Consider the following 14,521-nt stretch of genomic DNA (forward strand, 5'->3'; position numbering starts at 1 on the left):
AACATAGTGGATATGTGATTAACGGGTATAGATTCCACACCAAGAAAAGAGATCGTAATAGTGGTGTGTTTTTTACAACCTTAACAACAAGCTTTGCAAGTTCAAAAGACCAAAATCCAGCCGTGGGGAATGTTGGCTACTATGGATCAATAGAAGAAATAATTGAAGTTGATTATTGGGGAGAGTTTAATGTGGTTTTGTTCCAGTGTTGTTGGTACCAACAACAAAATAATGAGTACGACTTTCCTAGAGTGAATTTTAATAAGTTGATATGAAAAAACGATCCATTTGTGTTGGAAACACAAGTGAACCAAGTTTTTTACATTGTGATCCGGTTGACAAAAACTCATATTATGTTGTTAAGAAGATACCAACATAGTGTTTTTATATAGAGGAAGAAGGGAAAGTAGGGGAAGAAATTGAAGAGGGTATAAATGGGGTTGATATACTATAACTTTGATTTTCAAATTGATAACATGGTGGGTTTATTCAATTTTCTAATGTTTTTATTTGTCTTGTATTAAGATGAATTTTTTTGTTTATAGAATTCATTAGTTATTAAGTTATAATCTCATATTTTGGTTGCAAGTTTTCATTGAGTACATTTATTGTTTTTGTTCTTTTTCAGAATGGAGAGTAAAAGGTTCATATTGAAATTTCACCATAATGGAGTATTCACTACTAAGAAATATATGGGTGGAGATGTCTTCAAAACAAGTTCACTTGTAGATTCTGACCAGATGTCTTATACGGAGTTACTATCGATTGTCAAAACTGATATTGGATATGAAATGATAGGTGGGATTTTTGTGTTGAAAGAAAAAAATGGTGTCTTCAAATTGTTATATGATGACATTGATGTTATTGACTATATGTCAAATTTTGCTGATAAAGAAACTCTTGAGTTTTTTTATTGACAATGAATTCAATGAAGTTCAACAAGCCACTCAAAAGCAACCATTTATTTGTGTTCAATCACGTGAGATAACAAAAACATGTATGTGTTTTTATACACTCAATGATTATTAGACTTTGTGTTATTCTTTTTGCGATTGTGTGTTCTAGGATTGTAAATCATTTTCGTTTTTTGATGGGTAAGAATAGGATAATGGTAGCGAACATAAACAATAATATTTTTAACGTGTTGTATTTTGGTCATTTATTATAATTACTTATTGGCACTCATGATGATGTAGCATCCTAGTATTTAAGGCATTTTCAACTGCTTGGTTCCACTTATAAAAATGCTTCCTAGCAAGTTCCTTTAATGTCTCCACTTATGGAATCCAAGGCTGCAATTAAGCATTACTTGTATATAAACTTTGTTTTTTTTTACCTTGATGTGCTCAGGATATATAATAACATTTTGCTAACTTATTTGGTAGTTTACTGAACTGCATATTGACACGAAAATAGCAAAAAACATTGAGAATTTTGCATCTTACTGGTCTCTTGTTTGTGGACACTAGCAAGTATACTAGGTCTATTGTAGTTGGGTAAAGCCAAGTGTCATTTCCACAGGGATTGAGTTAAGATTGAGAACAGTTACCTTAATCACTAGACATAATAAAGTTGATTGTAGTGTAGTGAACATGTAGTAAAATAGGGAAACAAAGATAATGTAAGCTAAATATCAAATGGGAAACAGCTGCTGGTCTAGCGCTACGCCGAACAGCAATTGCTCATATAACTAATTTAATAAAATAGACATCTTTAAGGTTCCTGGCTTGAGTCTCTCCTTCTAAGATCACTACGGCCAGGTGTCCCTTTTTCCATAGGTTCTAAGAATAATGCTTAACCAGGAATCCTAACGTTAAGTTGTTCCAGCGTTAAGAGCAAGGAGCATTCATAAAGAAACCTCAACATGTGGTAATATTCGTGTCTATCCAACACAACATGCATCAAATGGTTATTTCCATAAATTAGGAGCAAGGTCATGTCATCCCTTTTCACTAGCATTTAGACATGATCAATATCTAAAACATTCCATACACCATTTGAAAGCCATTCATTGATAAAGATGCTCATTAATACATTAGAAATACTTACAATCACCATTTATGGCTGGCTAGACCGGCAACAAGTGTACTACTCACTCATTTCCATGAGTGAACAAGATGTTCGCACCCAAAAATACTTAAAAACAGAAACTTGAAAAGAAAGTTAAAAGAGTGGCTACTAGTAATGATAAACTTCACCTACTACAAAGTTAACTTTTTATAGGGTGAAGATTTTAACCCTAAACAGTAAGGGTAGAATAATACTTAAACCAAAAAACACAAAAAGAACATTACATCACAACCATCTATTTCATCTTGGTACAAAAGGTAGTCTCCCACGTTTCATTCTCCCATTGGTCCATGCTCAACCAACGTGTTTATCCGAAACCAGCCAATCCGACCCTTTTCGTTGCTGAATGTGTATTTTCGCACTACTCTGCAGTTATTCAAGAGGAATCCTTGTGAACTGTTATTTCTGGCTATTTCCGTCCATTCTTGGTGGAAACTTGGGTATTGTTAGCTCTTTTCCATGAATGATCTGCCTCACAATATTGTCTATCTTGCTCGCGTCACTTACTCCTGCAGCTTTTTTTTTCATATAGATCAACATAGACTATTGTAAGCTAGAATAAGTCTAAATTCATATAGACTAATTGCAACTGATTTATTTATATATTTTCTCACCTTATGTGCCACTTTCGAGAATAGAAGAAGATATATGTGTCTAAATTCTAATCAATATATATTGATTAATTAAATGCATTGATTTGTCAAAATTTTTTTGTTTATGCCATAAACGTTTTTTAACATTAATTTATGTATATTGTACTGTAGCAACTCATGTGTTTCACCAAAGTCCAAGGAAAGCGCTTAAAGATAAGCGCAAGTATGTGATTTTGCAAAGTTTACAACAACAATAAAAGCAACTGAAAAAGGGTCTGAAAAAAAAGTTTCCTATTTAGCCATTAGGTGGACGAACAAATTGAATATACAACAGATGAAGAAGTTGGAGATCAAATGGCCATGATGTTGAAATGATTCGGGTAGCCACTATTAAAATACCCAAGCGAGGTCGCTAAATTATGATTAAAACAAATTGTTGATCTGTTGGGAAATTTTCATTTTATCGATAAAAGGAACGGTCAAGGAAAAGGGAAAATGATTGAGGATGAAGATGATTCACAATATATTCCAATGGATGATGCTGGAAATGAATCGAGGATGGAGAGAATACAAAGATCACAACTAAGGTAATCAAATGAGGAACGTGTTTTGTTTAATGATTTTTTTCACATGTTTAAATTTTTTTTTCCAACATATGATGATTTTCTATATTTTCTGTTCTTATTTAGCACAAAAAAAGGCCGAAAGAGGAATGATGAAATGATGAAAATGTTGCCCAAACGGATAACACGTTCGTGAACAATCCAGAGTTTGGCAACTACAACTAATAAAAATGATCTTCCTAAAAGAAGTAATTATGGTAAGTTACCAAAATTATATGTAATGCGTTTATGAAAATATAAGTTGAAAACCAATGTTATTTTGGTTAGTCTTTCTTTTATGAAATTTTAAATATGCTTACACAATATCACATGTATGTAAATTTGGCTGGCTGACTAATACTAATTTAATATTTTTTATTAAAACAAAATTAATTAGCTTTTCCATATATATATATATATATATGTTACCTGACGGATGTTCAAAGACTTGACCATGATCAAAGTATAACGTAATTGGTAATACAAACTCTGAGTTAGCAATACAAATTTCATAGAATTTAAATTTAATGGGAAAAGTATAACATAAATTCGTCTAATTACTTGAAATTTGTAGTTCCAAATATGCATAGATCCCGAATGCAAAGCTGCAAAAATCATACATCACAAGTAGTTATGAGAAATAATTGAGGTTATGTTTTTTTTTTTTGACAACGTTGAGGTTATGTTTAATTAGTATTTTAATTAATAGAGAGTAAATTTTAATTACCATGGGTGTGTTGAATTTAGATCAACAGATTTTACCCTTAGGGATAGGTGGCTAAACAATATAAACGGTTTCACAATTTACTCGAGTGTTGGAAAAATTTAAACGTGTGAATTTATATCAAAACACAAGAACTAGATAATTAGTCTGAACCTTAAACTCCAATGCTTGAGCCTGCAGAAAGAGAAAAAGGTACAAGCTTCTAGTCCAACAGGATAGTAAATTAACTAATGAATATCTGAATTTGGCAATAATTATAAAAACTCATCAACATCACGTGTATGTAAAGTTGGCTGGTTGGCTGTTATTTGTTGAAGTTAAAGGTGGCTGGTTGGTTATTAGCAACATCCCTAGAATTTTACTGCTGATTTGATATCACATGTTAAAATTGGTGATCCAGTGACCTTATTTTACAACGCTATTTTATGCTTGTTTTGTGATTAAGACATAGTTAATATATGTTATTGATTTTAGTCATTAGGGTGTATGTTTGTTGGTGTTTGATAAGCATTATCATTTCATTATTCAGGATATTAAGGATTCAAGGAATACATTTTCTAAACCATTTATAGCCAAACTGCTCCAACAAAACAAGAATGAAATAGGTTCCATGGAAAAGTTCCTAGAGATGAGGAAGCAACAAAGTGGAATAGGGGGACGAAGTGAAAAAATGCAGGAAGATGCTATAGAAACACAATTAGAAGTACCAGTTGTCCAGTCTTAGGCTGTAGAAGGTGAACTTTTTTTATATATTACAAATAATGTAATGTTATTCATAAAAACTAACTCAATTTTCAATAATGTTGTGGTTTATACAATTATGGTAGAAATTGGTCAAGTTAAGACAATGAGATATCATGGACAAACAAAGCTTGATGAAATTCATACAAGAAAGTTTGAAGATAGGAAGACAATAGATCTTAATGAAGAGAGACAACCAACGGTTGATGATGAAAAAACATTGTCTGAATTCAGCAATTTTCACTACAAGAAAAACGATAATTAGCAACCAAAAATCTGGTTGCTAAATCGGTCTCTAACAATGGTTAGCAACCAGAATTGCATATTTAGCAACCAAACTGAATCGATTGGTAATTGCAAAGTTGCTAAAACTTTGATACTATATCAGGCTTCTTGATTGCAACGTTTGCAACCACCATTTCAATAGCTAATATGGTGGCAAAGTTAGAAACCGATTATCTACAACCATATGTCGGTTACAAATCAATGAACAATTTTGCAGAACTATTGTGGTTACAAACTAACTATTGGTCACAAATAATCCGGTTGTTAAATTTTGTGACAGCTCAGTTGCCTAGGGTCAAGACAATTCGTCGGCAAATTTATAGGCAATTTTGTATATATATTTCTTAAATTATCATTTCTACAATTTTACTAAACTAACATTAGATAACCATTTAAAAAATTCCATAGTAAAAAAGAAAACAAAAATTAAATAAAACTTATTAATAAGTAATAATTGAAGTTATACGTTCGTCCAAAAAAAAAATTAAAGTTATATATAAACTAAACTAAATATAAACAATTGTTGCTTGTATCCATACAAGGTAAATGTTGAGAAATCGGTCTCTTTGGTAAGGCACATGATCCGCCTGAGGATGGCACATTCATCATGCATGATGTGGGAAGCATAACAGTTGAACTTTTCTCACCTGAATAAAAACTAAATGAACAAAAAAACCCATGATATATCAATCTAAACATAATCACAATTACATTCAATTTTCTTTGATCATGAGGGTCCAAGAGTGTTTTATAGGACTTACAATTAGATACAGTTTTTCGAAATACAAAAACTTTAAAAATCCTCATAAGTGCACTCTGTTTTTTATGCAGTGAATTTAAGTGTTATATGAAAAAGATTCTCAATACTTACATCATAAAATGTATCAACAATCTTCAGTGGACCAGTAAAATTAGAGGATCTGAGCAGCTATATTCAACTTTAAGAGGGTCACAAGAGCGGTGCCATCTACCTGAACTGTACAGGGATGTGCAAAACACTAGAATAAGTAACATTAGGAACATTTTTTTTGGGTTAGAAATCGAAATATCAGTCACTAATTAGATGATTGGTAAAGATTGACAAGTGGTTTTCAATGCACAAATCGCAAAGTTTAGCAAACATCTAATTGTTTTGACCAAAAAATTAACATGATCAATATTATAGTAAAAGCATCTAGGCCTTTAGGTGCATTTTTCTAAAATGGATGTGAATTCCCGTGACATCATTATCATGGACATACATCAAGTTCAAAGTATGAAACTCAATAACATATTAGTTCACACATTTAGTAACAAGTCATTAAATCTAATGATTGATCAACATCAAATATTCTCAAATTCGGGAAAACATTTCAAGCAATATAAATGATGAAATTATGATCACCGATCAGTAGCAAATATTCTCAGATGAGACATCCTTATTGTTCAAGAGGCAAGTCAGTTTCAACTTGACTTAATGATAACTGAATAAGCTTCTAGTGGTTGTGTTCCATTAATGCTAACAATATTGGTCTAATGCTAGGTTGGAAATATCAATAAATAATAATACATAAATGGAAACCTCTGCTAAATAGCTTGTCAAAATCCTTTTTGGACATTAAGTAAAATAGAAACATAGCCTTGTTTGTGAATTTAAAAACTATAAAAGCCTCTGCAACTTGTTTAGTGTTCAATGTACTCAAGTTTAGTCATTCATATGAATTTAAATATCATCACTTGCTCCACTTTTAAATAGCAGAAGGTGTTGTTCATTCCAAATATAGGACCATCTTATAGAGCTAATCCTAAACATGAAAATCAATGGCTGCCTCAAAAGGAATTGATCAGGAGTAAGCAATCCTACATATGGCCACTTCAAGTAGAAATCCTACTCATGTCTAAGAACCGCAATATAGAAATCCTAAACATGAATTTCTATATCCATCCTTAAATATTGAACTTAAAGAACAAGATAAGGCATCGTTGCTTAGCCTTTTAACCCCAAAAGCAGAACCAACTATCTACACTAACCCCACAGTCAGAAACAATTATATATATTAACCCAAAAAACATAACTAATTTGCAGGTAACCGAGGATAGCCGAAAAGACAATTGTATCTATTTAAAACTATAATATCAAAAGCTAAGTTCAAGACTTCATTCAGGATTCTAGCCAACATTTTAGCATTTAAAATAAACTAGAGACTCCACCATAAGTAACACCCATAATGGAAATGACCTAACCAGTAAGTTATTAGCTCATCTTAACTTTTCAGCAAACCTAAACTTTTCGCACAACTGGAAAAGGTAACAACAGAAGCATAATGGAAACCACGTACTATAGACCAAACTAAAAACACTTCAAACAAAATGAATGCTTCAATGCCAACATCAAACACTTCAAGCGCTAGAAGTAAGAGTCAATCAAACAACTTATTTAAGATAGCAGAAACCCTAGAAATAAGCAATTAAAAGTCAATTAAAAGGACAAAATAAGAGTAAGACTGAGACTGACCTCCCTCACAGCCTCCATTAAAGAGAATGAGAAGCTTAAGAAGCAGATAGTTCAAACCCCATCAAAGGGAGAAGAAGCTTAAGAAGCGGAAGCCATCATCGACGACTTGAAGAATCACCATTATTGAAGGGTACAAATCGCAATTGCAAGTGGGAAGAATAAGAGGCAGCAACCCAAAGTTAGGTTTTCAGATTTGAGAGGGGAAAGAAGTCGATCTGGTAAAAGGAAAAAAAGAGCGGCGGAAATAAGTGGGAGAGAGAAAAAGTTAGGTTTCTATATTAGGTTTCAATCTCAAACCGTCCGATCGGAGCATTAGTCAAGATTTAATCATGTTAGTGAAAAAAAGATCATTTTGCCCCTTTTTCCTATTATATAAATTACATTTTTTACACTTGAACTTTGATACGTTTATACTTCAATATCTCAAATTTAGGGATAAGTGTAAAAATACTTCTGACGTCTAAAATGGTACGAGACCCCTAACGTTGGCAGCTAAGAGCAATTTTACCCCTAACATTTGCAAGCTGTGTCAATTTTAAACATTTTTTATAAAATACATATATTTTGTTTATTATTCTGCACCAATTGCATATCAGTTGGTTCTAAAAAAATTATATTTTTTTGTGATTTAATAATAGAATTGGAGTTTAATATTTATAAATTCGGCGAAAGATTTTTTTTGTCCATCTCATAGAAAAGACAATATTTTTTTAATTTTTTTCACGTCTAATTATATGTTTATGAACTGTTAGTAATAAATGATAAAATGAAACACATGTGAACTGTATATAATAAGATTCATAACCGATAAGACAATTTGATGAATTATTTATCAAATTGACCAATTTGTCAACTTTAGGGGTAAAATTGATATTCATTGCCAATGTTAGGGGTACAATTGCATCATTTTGGATAATAGGGCTAAATTGCTAATGGATGTAAATGTTAAGCGTATTTTTGTACCATACCCCCTCAATTTTTTTTTCACTTAAAAACTATTACTTTAAATATTAAAATACAATTTCATATTTTTTTTTTGTTTAAAAATATATTACCGGCATCTCTTTCCTTTCTTCTCTATTTAATTTGAGTCAAAATATAATTCAAATATCCAAGTATATATTATATGTAAAAGTCCCTAAATGGTCTTAAAAATTTACAACCATAAAATATATTTTGAAACAGTGTTCAAGTCTCAAATGTATTTCACAAGTGAGATTCTCAACTTCGCAACCGCAAGTTGTGCTTTGCAACTGACTTCAATTCGGTTGCAAATATCGGTTGCTATTATATTTTTTTCTTGTAGTGTTTGTTGGAAACTTTAGCAACGCAATATGTGCGTTTAGACCACATAAATTAGCATAAAAGTACCTAGTAAAGATGAGTTGTGGAATTTTGTACAGGTACAACCCTTAGTCTATTTGTTTAATTAAACTATCACATATTTTTCCTTGTCCTTTGTGATTTAAATAGTAATATTATTGTATCGTTTATGTTAATGATGATTGATTTCATGAATTCTATAGAAAAAGTATATTATAAGTGAATATGGAAAACCATGGGTGATGCGGACTATGCCCGATGCTTGGAGGGTATACAAAAGCCGCATCAAGAAAAAACATTACAAAGCCTATGATAATGATAATGATAGGAGGAAAAACAAATCGAACTTTTTATCAGACAAAGAATTTGATACGCTCCTCCAATTATGGAATGATGTCAAAGTCGAGGTAAAATTTTAAATATCTCAAAACTCAATTTGATATTGTAATGATGTTTTCTATTTCAAATTTTCAGAAATTGGCAGCACAAAATTCAACAAACCGAAAACAAATTAAGGATCAACATACTTGCGGTCCAATTGGATTTGCACGAATCCGCAAGAAGTTGGTATGCATAAAATGAGTTATATAATTTTGTTTACAATTAATATGATTATTTTATACTGAATAGTGACATTCAATTTCATTTCTGATCCATGTAAGAAACTTGAGAAACCCGATCACGTGGAATCGTCAAAGGCAGAACTTTTTATAGCAACACGGAAAAGAAAAGAAGGTCACCAATACAAAGATGAAGACAATTCAACTATTGACAAACTTGTAAGTCAATGATGGAATTAAGGTGTTTGCTATTTTTGTTTCCTTATTTAATTTTGGAAGCTACTTGTTGGATGTTACTAAGCATGGTTAGCTAATATGTGATATATACCGATGAGAGTTAATGATATTTCGAATTCCATGTTGTGATATTATGTGATTTTGGTCTTTGATTAAATGCTGAAATGAGTATAGTTTAGGCAACAAGATCCACTTTAGTTTTAGATTGGCTTTTTGCTTTGGGTTTCCTATAATTAGTGCTGATATAGTTCCATGCTATGATATTATGTGATTTTGGTCTTTGATTAAATGTTGAATGAGTGTAGTTTGCAACAAGGCCCACTTTAGTTTTAGACTGGCTTTTTGATCCGAGTGAAGAATTAAATTAATTAATAGACATGTTAATTGAACGAACGTCTACATGCGATTAATAAATATTTAGAGCTGTAATTTATGTTATCTATAGATATAGTTTGAAGAATAATGTATACTGTCTGGATTTCTATAAAAAAACACCTTATTTTTGTCTTTATATAACCTGGAATTAACAAATTTGCAGATGTTAGTGCAACTTTCTAATTGGTTGAGAACCTCTAGAGAAATCTTTGCTTGAGATAAATTCAAGACAATACTAAAAAATATGATAACATTTGCATTTTTTTAACATGTTTCATTTGCATTTTTGTAAGATCTCAATTTTCTTATTATGATAACATTTGTAAACTGGTACATGTGCATATAAACTGTATGGTTGGATGGTTTACTTTTGGTTTCTTTTGTAGGTTAAAACTAATTTGAGTCATTAAGGTCAAATATTGATTGAGTTTTGAAGATTGGATTTACTAATTTGAGTCATTCTTTGAGTTCAATTTTCTAATGTTATTTCATTCAATAATGATTTTCATTATTTGGATTTTAGGCCAGGATTGAAGAAAAGTTGTCATCTGGAGGTGAAAATATGGAGATAATTGAAGAAGTAGAAAAGAATCATCTCATGGTCGTTCATGGCTTGTTCGTAGGATGTGCCACATCAAGAAAACAAAAATGATTGCTGAAACTTCATCTTCTATTAGTAAGACAAACATTTCTGATGAGACAATCAAACAAATAAAAATCATAGTTAGAGAGGAAATGAGGAATGAAGTTAGATAGGAATTAAGGAACGATGTCAGAGAAGAAATAGAAAATACCATGCATGCCCAACTAAAGAGTGAAGTTAGAGATGAAATGAAAAAGACCATGGAAGCTCAAGTTACAACTATTATACAACCTTGAATTTAAATTTGGATGGGGTTGTTGCTTCTCCCAATACCGCTGACTCTTTTGATTCATGTTGATGAAGGGGAAATGATTTATTTATGCGTATGATTATTGAATTGTAATATTGGGTACTTTTTGATAAATAGTTTCCTATTTTGATGTTGAATTGTAATGTTAAGTACTTTTTGATAGACAATTTCCTTTTTTGTAAACGAATGTTATGTTGCCTTGTACTTGAACTTTTGTTGCCTTTTAGATTATCAAAGTGTTGCTTAACATATTTTAAATCGTTGCTTTATATAATAAGATATATTGCATTTAAATCAAACATCGTTGCATTTGAATGTTGCTCTTGGGTATAAATAATGTTGCGTTTATGATCAATATCATTGCATTAGTAAAACAAATAACTATTGCTCACAATAAAGTGTTGCCTATACTATACAATGTCGTTGCTTTTGCTAATAAAAAAAGCGTTGCTTTTGGCAACATAATGTTGCCTTAGGTCTAAAATAGCATTGCATTTGTATAACATGTTGCTATAGGTTACGAAACATTACCTTTACTCTAAATAATCGTTGCTTTGCATTTGGTTAAAAAATGTTAACAAAAGCAACAATTTATTCATCTTACAAGTGTTACTTTAGGCTAAAAGAATGTTGCCTTTAATATGCTAAGGTATTTCGTGGCCTTTGCTGTAAAAATCGGCAACGTTTTTAGTTACTTTGCATTGAGAAGGTAAGTGTTGCCTCTGACAGCAAAGGCAATGGTGAATATACCAAAGGTTTGAATATGGCCAAAAGTGTTGCCTTTTACCATTTTTTGGTCTATCGTAACACTCTTAGGCTCCAAATGCAAGACGTTGTTGTCGTTGCAATAGGCCATCTATGGTGTAGTCCCCTGCTGGCTCAACATCACCAACACCATTCCCAGCTGAGTAGCTGTCCAATTAGAGGTTTCGACCTTGGTAGCCCTACAACGCATTCTTGCTTGATCTGCCTCGTCACTCCAACTATCAACAGTCCCATTTCCTCCCTCCTAGAGCACTCACACGCACACAATGAATCTTTATAACTTGACTCATCAATCCTTGGGCACAACTCATGAACATGGTTTGGTTGATCCTACTTGCTTTTCAAAGGCAAATAAAATTCTGAAATGGAGACGTGCAATGTTTAACTAGATTAAAGCATTACTCGATAATGAAATGTGGGAGCTTATTCCCCGACCATCCAATTGAAATATCATGACTTATTGATGGCTATTTCGTACAAAACATCTTGTCAATGGTATAGTTGAACGTTATAAAGCACGTCTGGTTGCTTGGGGGTTTTATAACATTTTAGTCTGGATTACAAAGAAACCTTTATCTCGGTTGTTAAGGCTATAACCATTCACACAATTCTTGCTCCTGTTGCATCCAATGGATGGTTCATCAACCATCTTGAAGTCTCCAACACATTTCTTCACTGTAATTTGACTGAAAGAATATCCATGGAACAACCTCGAGGGTTCATAGACACCACTCATCTTGATTTTTTGTGTCGCCTGGAAAAGTCCCTTTACAAACTCAAACAGTCACCCCACAAATGGTTTACCCGTTTAAAAGAATTTCTCGTTCAAATTGGTTTTGTCATGTCTCTAGCGGACAATTATTAATTCATTAAAATAGATGATGTTGCAAAGTTCTACACCTTATGTTATGTCGTTGACATTCCCATCCCTGGCACACTCCTGACTCTCATATAGCAAACCATTGCTCAAATTGAACAAGAATTTCCAATTCGGAATCTTGGTAGAGCATCATATTTTTTGGGCCTTGAAATTTGCTATCTTCAATCAGGAATTTGTATCTGTTAGACCAAATATGTCAATGATATTTTAGATCGGGATGATAAGATGGTTGATAGCAAGCATTGTCTAACTATTACATCTTCTAATCCACCCTGTCTAAGGAATTTTGAAAACCACTTTCCTCGATACAATGTATCCTAATGTAGTTGGTGCACTTCAATATCTCACCATCACTTGTCCAGATCTTTCATTCTCAGTCAATAAGCTTTGTTAGTTCCTTCATGGTCCGACTGATGAACACTAGAAAGCAGTCAAACGCATTTTGTGTTACATTTAAGGCACTTTTGACACTAGTCTTATGTTCTCCCCCGACCCCATTCGTCAAATGCATTGCTACACTGATAGTGACTATGGTGGATGTCCAGACGATCACCACCCCACTAGAGCTTACTACATCTATCTAAGTTAGATCCTTGTGTCCTGGCACACCAAAAAGCAACCAATCATTGCTAGGTCATCCACTGAAAGCGAATACAAGGTCGTTGTGAACACCACAGTTGAACTTTTATGGCTTCACTCCCTTCTCAAGGAGTTGGGACACCCAATTCCTTGACCTGTAACTCTCTAGTGTGACAATGTTGGGGTCATCTATTTAACTATCAATCATGTGTTTCATGCTCGTACTAAACACATTGAATTATACTATCACTCTATTCGTGAACAAGTTCAGTCTGGCTCACTTGACATTCAGTTTATCTCTATAGATGATCAAGTTGCTGACATTCTAACCAAGCCTCTCCTGACAACTCGTTTTCAACACTTATGCGAACGCCTTTGTCTCACATCTCGGTATCGGCTTGCAAGGGAATGTCAATGATAATTATTTTGAAATAATTATCTTAATAACTTTGTAATTAAGTAAAGATGTAAGCTTTATAAATAAAAACTAGTTGAATGTTTAATATTTTTGAATATTAATGTGAGGTATGTATGATATAAGCCTTATGAGAAATTGGTAAAAACATAATTGAATTAAGTATTAATCTGATGGTGTTATTTGAACTAAACACTAGAATATGAATATGCCAAATCTATTGACCTAACACCTAGCTAGTTTTACTACTATTTTAATAAAATAAATCATATCTTATATCTTATGGTACAGCTATAAATAGATTCTCACATAACTTACTAATGTATAATCCAAATACATTAATACAACAGAGGGTGGATTAACCCAAATAAACCTTCACTAATTACGACATTTAACTTAATTTAATTTAGGGTAAATTACAAAAATGGGTCAAATAGGAGGTCCGTTTACATATTTAACCCATTTACTCAACCTACTACATATCTAGACTGATTTTGTGTGAATTTTCCATAATACACTCAATATTTACGCGCGTCTGTCTCCCTCCCGTCTGACTTCGCAGATTTGATCTTATGCGAAGCCTGCGAAGCTAATGTTTGGGTTTACTTGATGAATTTAATTAGCATATGTGAAGCCTGCAAAACTAATGTTTGGTTTAGTTGATGAATTTAATTAGCATATGTGAAGCCTGTATGTGTTTTGAAGCTAATTCGCGAAGTGGTATATAACAAAAAAAAAAAAAGGCAAACAACAATGAATTCTATCATTAAAATCATAACATTATCAAAATTTACCATAATATTGCTACAATAAACTCCTAACAAATCATTTCATAATACATAGGCTCATATTCACTACCGATGGATGGATGTGTCTCACGGTACAGAACAAGATTGCCACAATAAACTCCTAACAAATCACTTCATTATACATAGACTATTATTCACCACCGACGGATGGATATCGCACGATACATAGGCTCTTA

General features: G+C 32.4%; 1 long non-coding RNA gene across 1 annotated transcript; it reads right to left on the reverse strand.

Annotated features, from left to right (window-relative positions):
- Positions 1-5,486: 5,486 nt before the first annotated feature.
- Positions 5,487-7,735, reverse strand: LOC136232204 (uncharacterized). Its single transcript, XR_010690393.1, has 3 exons — positions 7,510-7,735; positions 5,887-5,991; positions 5,487-5,673 (listed from the first exon to the last, which is right to left on the reverse strand). It is a non-coding gene; the product is annotated as an uncharacterized lncRNA (long non-coding RNA).
- Positions 7,736-14,521: the final 6,786 nt, after the last annotated feature.

Source organism: Euphorbia lathyris, chromosome 6 (assembly GCF_963576675.1).
Source record: "Euphorbia lathyris chromosome 6, ddEupLath1.1, whole genome shotgun sequence".
Classification (NCBI taxonomy): domain Eukaryota; kingdom Viridiplantae; phylum Streptophyta; class Magnoliopsida; order Malpighiales; family Euphorbiaceae; genus Euphorbia; species Euphorbia lathyris.